Genomic DNA, 7,521 nt, shown 5'->3' on the forward strand with positions numbered 1-7,521 from the left:
TCGTGCTGTTCTGTGTTCCTGTCCTGAAATGTTTGGTAACACTGCTGGATCCCATTTATCAGCTGCCTTCCATCTTCCCCTCACCTGAGACAAAACTTTTGGTGTCATTACACTGTACTTTTTAAAAGCATGAATGCTTTATGACACTCCTAAAAGCAAAGACATAAACCAAGTGTAAGATACTACTTTGTGTCTTCAGAAGCTTTTGGCTTTACATGATAAAATTCCATAAATAAGTTACTTGAAACAGATTGCTCATTGGAAGACTGATGGGCACTGATCCCTCACCCCTGCAGGTACTGTTTAGTTTCCCATTAATTCCTGAAATTTTTCACTTACAGACCCATTTCAGTGGCTTTTTCAAGCCCAGAAGGGACACTTTTTCCACTTTCCTGGATTATAAGAGCTACCCTTTTACTTGTACCTCTCAGCAAGAATCAACATTTCTTTTTAATTCTTAAGGAAATATTTTTTATTGAATTGATGGCTTCCTGAACTGTATCTGAGTATGGATCAGTTTCTGTAGCAGAAACGTCCTCCTTGCACTTTTAAGGTTATAAAATGGCCTGATGTTGAATTTGAGCAAATGGCTAGATTAAAAAAAAAACAACTTTTACAAGCTTTCCTGAGGGAAGACCATTTCATTACCACAGAAAATGGGGGATCCTGTTTGCTCTGTGAAAATCTGTTAGAAAAACTCTCCAGTTCCTTAATTAGTGTGCTAATTAATTGTAGTTCTAGAACATGAAAGAATGTTTGAACATCCAGGGCTGGGCAGGTGAAAAGAAGCCTCAGCTGAAGATTTCTAAGTAGACCACTGAATGCAGCCTGCAGAGGTAGTGATTCAGTATAAATAGCAGAAACAAACCTTGGTGGAAGGACTGGTGCATACTTTCTCCTGGACATGCTATTTGAAATTGCATGTTCTGAAGCAAAAAAACCACATAAACTAAAAATTGCTTCTCTGACACTTTGATGAATCAGATTGAAAATTACCTTGGGCTGGAGTCCAGTGATAGAACCACCCTCTGTGCCCCACTTTACACCAATAATTATGATATGCAGGTATGTAGAGAACAGCATTTAGGGTGAAGATGCCAGTCATTTTAAAAGGCTCTTGTCTTTGAGGGACTTTCTTTCTTTCATTCATGCATTTCCTATATTCTTTCTTCACTCTCTTCTTTGCTGTGAAGTTATCTATTTTTCCCCCAACAGAATTAGCCAATTAATTGCATTCTTCTTTCCCTCAGTCACTATGCAATATCCCATTGGGTGTGTAACCTTCTCCCTGGAACAACAGTGGTACTACTCTCTTTCTCAAAGCTGGAGAAGAGGTTGCAGGTACTAAAGCCATGAATCCCCTGGTAAGTGGTGAGGATTACTTGGCTGTGAGTTGCAGCCAAACACGGACGGTGGGTCAGGGATGCATTTGGATAGGTTTAAGGACCATCATGATGCACAAACTGGCAGTAGACCAAAGTGGAGGTTGTTTTAGGGAACAGATCTCAGACACCATGCTGGAGCAAATGCCAGCAGGAACTTGGAGAGGGGTGTGTTGGTTTTGGATAGTAAGCACACAGAAGAGCAGAGTCCAGAGAAGGAAGTACCCAAATAACAAGTTGGCAGGCATCCAGGATGGGTAAAAAAAGACACTGAAAAGACCTTGACAGATGTTTTCATCTTGTTATTTTGTCTGTCTGGTCCAGAAAACAGTGATAGTAAATAAAAAGAGTTTGGTTTGAAGACAACAAATTGGAAGGGAAAAATATATTTTTGTAGGACAAAAGTCCACTCGCTGTGGAATTCATTTCCATCCACTGGCCAATTCACTTTTAAAAGCCTGAAAGCAATTCAGCTTCCATTACTTCTCTTGTGGGAACTGTGCCTGTTCTAATAAATGTCACTGTTCACAAGCTTCTCCTGGTGTAAGTTATGCTTACACTTCTCATTTAATGTTTTCAAAGAACAATTCTTTCTCCTGTGTGCTGTGTTCTTCTAATATAGAGAGGTAGTTTGGTTCTCTTTCCTTTAATCATTGCATGGCTAAACATGCAAAAATCTTTAAATCAATTATTACTCCTCTTTTCTGAGTTTCTTTAAAGTCTTCAGTCAGTATTTTTATACACCAGGCTTAAGCTCTACTCAGGTTCAGAATAATGCATTCCTAGATATCAAACAGGTTGCAGTAGGACATAGGAGAAATTGGCTACTGTTTGCAAGCTCATCCTTCTGGAAGGAACCATGTACCTTCAGTTTTCTATTAAAGGTTTCTCAGCTCTATCTCTAAGGCAACCGTTGACCTTACAAATATGCTCATCATCCTCTAGTCAGATGTAAACTACATATCCTCTCAAACTGAGGTGCTGATGATGATTTTTTTCCCACAAACCAACTTAAATGTCACTAATTTCAGCTCAGGTCATTCCTCAAACACTTTTTCATCTACTGACTGTCATTCAGTCCAGCAACTAAACAGTTACCAAAACATCATCTCTCCCCTAATTGTAGCAATTTGAAAGACAAAATAACATTCTGCATTCTAATTATTTTATAATTCCTCTGATTGTTATTTATTCAATGTGCAAATCATGCGTGTAACTCCCACACGCCTGGTGTTGAAGAAAATACAATACTAAATGCTTACAAATTTGCAGGAATAAATAGGCAAAGGTAGCTCATTTAAAAGCCACACTATGCCAGTTCCTCAGAAGGGTTCCCATCTAAATCTGCTGAAGTTATATAAACTTTGGAGTGTATGTCCAAGCCCTTGACCATGAATCCTTTGGGTCATCAGATTCGATATGCCTTCTTGTATAGGGGTCTTTAAAGTAGGATCTAGAGGAGGACTGGAGCATTAAATCCCTCTCAAGGCTGGAATTAGCAGTCTCACTCCCTGTGGGACATAAGAGAAGAATTGGATGAAAGAGCCCCATGACCCAAGCCCTGTGCACCAGGCAGGGACCCCTCAACAAGCAGCTGGTAAGCAATGCAAGTGTAAGGCTGTGACTGAACTCTCACACTCTCTGTGGAGCTCACAGTTCTGCTGCAGGCCCTTAGGAATGTGTTTTTATTTAATTTTCTTTCCTTTAAAACAGAGACTTTAAAGAAGAAGGAATTCATATTACCAGCTATTGAGAAGGAGGAAAATCTAGTGCCTTTTAAATGAGTGGTGCCACCTCAGTTTGCAGTGCCAGTGTCTCCCACTTCACTCCTACTATCTAACCTAGAGGAATTAGTCCAAAAGCCCAGCTGAGTCATCTGCTCAGAAGGGGTGTTGGATTTTGGTTTTCTCAGTTGGGGGAAGGTACTGGAAGCTGTTTACCCCATTTCATGGGCACATGCTTCAACCAATCTGGGATAACAGCAAAGATAATGTCAACACCACTAATGCCACCGTCTCTGTGAATCACTTTTAAAATTAAAACGGTGTGTTCCTTGCAATTTTTCAAAGAGCAGTTATAAGCCCTGCTCTCAGGAGAGAGCTCTAAACCCTGGATTAAAACAGGCGAGGTGCTTTCACTCATCCTAGATAAGATGCCAGAGGAGAGAGACAGACTGTGGCTGTATATTTGTGCCCAGCTTTTCCTATTGCCCCTCCACAGGCCTCTTCCCTCTCAGCATGGGAGATGTTCAGATAAGCATTTTGAGGTGTATAGTTCTCCGCAGGCACCACATGGGGAGACTTAATATTGGACTTAGAGTATTAAGTGGTGACCAAAATCCTAAATGCAAGCTATTAAAACACAAGGTCTTCTTACTGGATCTAGTCACAGCCTAAAAGCCTCTCTTGCTCCAAAAAATGTCAGTCACAGCAAAAAAGAGTAGCAACCAGCATTCTTTATGAACAGGTTTTGTGTAATGAAACCCATTCTTCATGCTAACTAAATTATCTGTCTTTTAGAAACCTTATTAGAGTAATACACAAAAATGTACAGGAAAAAAATCTCTCTTTACCAGTGCTCCATGGAAAACACCTTTACTGATGCTTTTGTAGAGGGAGTTTCTTCTTGCCTTTTATTAAATTGTGTACTAGTCGATCTGCCATAAATTGTTGTTTAGCACTGATATACAACATTTCTACTGGAGATGACAGAAGATTTAATACTAGATGTTTTTTGCTCACCTCATCAAGGTTATGCCTCTTACTTTTAATGTGCATTTGAATCACATCTTCTAATGCCCTTAAAAAAAAAAAAAAAAGGAACATCAGTGCAAAAAAATCCAACTATTCAAAGGCGATTTTAAAATGACTTTTAAAATGAAAAATAACCACACATCCTGTCTTTCAGATCGCTTAAAATGCGATCTTTCACTTTTGCTCCATCCCCTCCTTATCCCTACTGTACCTGTAAGTAATTAAAATATTAAGGATTTTAAGGTTGTTGGGTATTCTCATTCCAAGTGAATGCAGTTTGGAAGGAACTATGCTAGGGACAGACTTTCACGTATATAATTCCAATTTCTTCTTCCACATTTAATAAAGGTGTAGGAGTATTGGTGCTCTCCATCACAAGGTAACAGTTCTCTGTATTTTGGTGGGGCCTAAGTCTCTCTTGTTATTGTCAAGTACTGTCTCACCATGTTAGTTGGGTCAAACTGCTGGGAGTACTGGGGTGCTGGGCAGTACTGCAATCAGCCTCCTAGATTCATTTATAGGATGAATTCTATAAGTTCCTTTGTCCAGTATACAGTGTTACTTAAAGAGGGCTTTTGAACTGCCTCTAGCCAAAACTTTTTAGACTCTGAAGGTCATTTGCATGATCTCTTTGTTCTTGGATCTTCTTTTCAGGGAAGGTCTCCTTCCTCCTTCTGAGGGAAGCACTGAAGGTTGAACTTCAATTTTCTTAACTAATTGTACTAGGGAAAGAGAAATGTCTTCAGAAAGTACTCTCAATATTTTTTTTATAGCTCGGAGCCCTGCAAACAAAAGATGTGCTTATGGTGATGAGATTCAGTAAAAATAAAGACATACCCGATCAGGGAAATTTGGTCTCTGAGTTCTACAATCATAATTGAGTTAGATCTAACTCAGCTGTTGCATTTTCAGACAATTGTAAAAAAGTTAAAATATCTGCAGTGAGCTGGAGGGCTCAACAGAGCTGGTTCAGTTGCATTCTGCCTATCAGAATTGGGAGGGCGTTTATGATTTTAGCTGTAGAAAACACGCCTAAATAAATGGAGACTTTAAAATATGTGTCTATCATATTAATCCTGTAGCAGTAGGTTAGCTAAGACCGCTAGTTGTGTCTTTTCTTGTTTGACACAAAACATATCTAGAATTTCAACTTCTGATTTTAAATGAAAGGATACTATCAATTGCTCGCTTTTATTCTGCAGAACCATTAAGTGCTGCTACTAGAGATGACCCAAGAAAAGTATGGATGATTTTTCATGTATTTTTGAGGGAAGAGCACATAGCATTTAAACAACTTCCATCTAAAGTCAAGAGAGTGTACCTTTCACCCTATAGGCCTAAGCACCCACACCTTGGTGCCCCACAGTGTTCTGATTTGGACTTAGTGTGAAACACACACACACACTCTTATCTTTTCTTTTGACTGTACATATGGGCAGGCATGACACTCTGTGACCTTTTCAAAATGTGTTGAGTTAGTGTTTTTCAAATCTGCTACTGTTCCTCCCAGTGTATCCAGAGAATTCACTTCTAATTTGGTCCTTATGTTTGTCTGAAAACTGTAATACCTGGAAGGAAGGAGGGGAACTCCTACCTTCAACTGATTGCTCGGAATAAAAACCTAATGACTTGGGTCAGTGGCCATTAAATTATTATTTTTTTAAAGGGGCATAGGGATTTTAACTCAAATCCTCTAGATTAAAAGAGAAATGACTTGTAAGACTGAGCTGGATTGATTGCAGGATGTTAGCACCTCTTTAGCATCAAAACACTGCAGGTGACAAAGACCAAAATCTTAAACATTGAGGTTAAATCCTCTATCAAAGGAAGAGTTTTTCCCATTTAAGATGTAGGCCAGGAAATTGCATAGGACAGGGTCACACAATGTTGTTGCTTTCAGCAGGCCTATAAACAGACCTGTGGTTTATCCCAGCTCTCCAAATATTAGAAATGTGATAGATTACTATTAGAAATGTGACACAACATGAAACCAGAAAAGGATGCAGCACTAAAACACCAGCAGCACAGGGTGTGTTTCATTCTAGCCTTTATGTACGGATCATTAACTTGGTAGGATATACATACTAAAGAAAGCAATTACTGGATTTATTTATTTTGCTTTTATAGGACGGAGAAAGAACTCTAAAGACAGAATCTGGATATGATGAACTTTGCTAGGGAGGAATTGTTGCTCTATGGCTTGATAGCTCAGGTCTGACTGGGAACTGGGAATAGACTGTTGTAACAATAATGTCCATTACCCTACTGTACAAGGGAATGGGCTTTAAAACAGGGGAAGAGAATATAATGCTTCCATGTTTCTAGTGGAATTCACTGGGAAATGTGAGGCTGGCTGGAAATATTTTCTGTTCAGCTGCTCAGTTTAACTTATGACTCCCATAAGGTACAGTCACAAAAATATTCATCAAATTAAACTGATACAAAGTTACACTTTTCTCTCATTAAAACCACCAGTTCTTCACACTGATTGAATAAATGGTCAAAATTTTGTTACTCAAAGGAATAAATATGAAAGGCAAAGCACTTACTCTCCGTGGTAACAACTTGTAATCAAAATATCATTAGTGAGATCTTGGAGAAAGCGAAGATATTCTTCTTCTCTGTACAAATACAGAAGTTGTCACCATCTTTCTTTAACATACACTCAATGCAAGTAAGGTTTACAATACCATCCAAAGAAGCAGAAGTTTTAGAGTAATTAAACTAGCTCAAACAAAGAGTTTTGTAACCTATCCAAAAGTGATGAATCTGTTAACTAGTCTGCATTTTTTTAATATTCCGGCTTATAAGTTTTAGAATGACAAATTTTGACAGCTCTGTTGGTCAACTCCCAGTTACTTTAATCCATTAATTTCATTAAACAAGAATACCTATGCCTTTTGTGAATAATCAGTTAAAAATAGTTCCAATGAACAAAGCGTAGGTATCAGCAGATAAATTACTATTAATATTGTTTTCTTATTAATTGTTCTTAGCATATTTATTTTGCCTACAGTAAGAGGAATGGCATGACTAGGAAAAGATCTTCCAACTTTCTGATCCCATATTTCCCAAGGAAGTAGCTGAATCCCGCATTCCCAGTATAGTCACTCTACTCTCCACATACAGCCATTGGTAATTGCCACTTGTGCCTTGCTTTCAATTTGCCACCAAACTCCTACTTTAAGATTTTGATATGAAATGTAGAAACAGTTAAAAGTGACAAACAAATATTTGACTTACTTTTCTTCAAATTGTAATCCTGGAAAAAGTGGTATTTCAGAATTTTGAACCCACAATTCATGGTTCTGCCACAAAAAGGTAACGGAGATAAGAGTAGATAATTTGTTTAATTATCTTTGTATTAGCATCATGTATTTCCATTC

The 7,521-nt window shown here is 38.3% G+C and overlaps 1 long non-coding RNA gene across 1 annotated transcript; it reads right to left on the bottom strand.

The window, feature by feature from the left end:
* Positions 1 to 2,818: 2,818 nt before the first annotated feature.
* LOC126640718 (uncharacterized) lies at positions 2,819 to 6,756 on the bottom strand. Its single transcript, XR_007629121.1, has 3 exons — positions 6,685 to 6,756; positions 4,124 to 4,181; positions 2,819 to 2,893 (listed from the first exon to the last, which is right to left on the bottom strand). It is a non-coding gene; the product is annotated as an uncharacterized LOC126640718 (long non-coding RNA).
* Between the last annotated feature and the right edge of the window lie 765 nt (positions 6,757 to 7,521).

This window comes from Myiozetetes cayanensis, unplaced genomic scaffold (genome assembly GCF_022539395.1).
Source record: "Myiozetetes cayanensis isolate MyiCay16 unplaced genomic scaffold, myiCay2020 scf2-11, whole genome shotgun sequence".
NCBI classification, from domain to species: domain Eukaryota; kingdom Metazoa; phylum Chordata; class Aves; order Passeriformes; family Tyrannidae; genus Myiozetetes; species Myiozetetes cayanensis.